At 28.0% G+C, this 782-nt stretch overlaps 1 protein-coding gene across 1 annotated transcript in view; it reads left to right on the top strand.

Annotated features, from left to right (window-relative positions):
* LOC108748520 overlaps positions 1-782 on the top strand; it is a 4,511-nt gene that overhangs the window by 595 nt on the left and 3,134 nt on the right. The window lies entirely within an intron of this gene.

Here is a 782-nt window from a genome sequence, read left to right on the forward strand (position 1 = left end):
AAAATGTGTTTTTTTTCCCATGATTAAAAAACAAAAAAACATCTTTCCGTCGAATATGGCCAACCCTGTATGTTCTAGAGAATAACAATATATTGAAATCTACAGTCACAAAAAAATTGTTTTAAGCTTTAAAATATTGTATTTCAAATATTGTTGTTTTGTTGTTGTTTGATTTTCTAACGTAATTTAGTTTTATAAATATATTTTATAAATATGAATAAATTTAATAATATATATCTCATTTATTGAATGTAGTTAATATTACAAGGTGTCTTCGTAATTTTCTTTTCTTCTTTCTTTCTCTCTCTTTTTTTTAATTTACCCTTGTGTCCCGAATTTTGGGGACGTGTTCTGAAATTTTAAGGTTGATATCTTGAAATTGGCTATTTAAAAGTTGGCCACTCTTGATGTATCCTAGCAAATACATGCATGTAGAGATGTTTCCCTTGCTCGTAGTTTTGAAAGAAAAAGATGGTAAATTTGAGTCAAAGATTGAAAAAATCTTATATAAAGCGGATAATATCCTTGTTTCAGCTTCTGCTTCCGGTAAATTGACATCGGAGTTCACAATTATATGGTTTGAACGGATTTACTTACCAAATACTAATTAAAAATCTGTCTTGTGTTTAGACTCATGGGGTACGGAAAAAAATCAACATCATTAATAAATGTAAAAAAGAGATAAATATTTTGATGATTTCTGTTGGAAACGACCGATATAGTTCAAACATGTTTATACATTTAGGCCGCGGAAAAATTTTTTACATTTTTCGAATGTAGTT

Source organism: Trachymyrmex septentrionalis, unplaced genomic scaffold (assembly GCF_001594115.1).
Source record: "Trachymyrmex septentrionalis isolate Tsep2-gDNA-1 unplaced genomic scaffold, Tsep1.0 scaffold228, whole genome shotgun sequence".
Lineage (NCBI taxonomy): Eukaryota > Metazoa > Arthropoda > Insecta > Hymenoptera > Formicidae > Trachymyrmex > Trachymyrmex septentrionalis.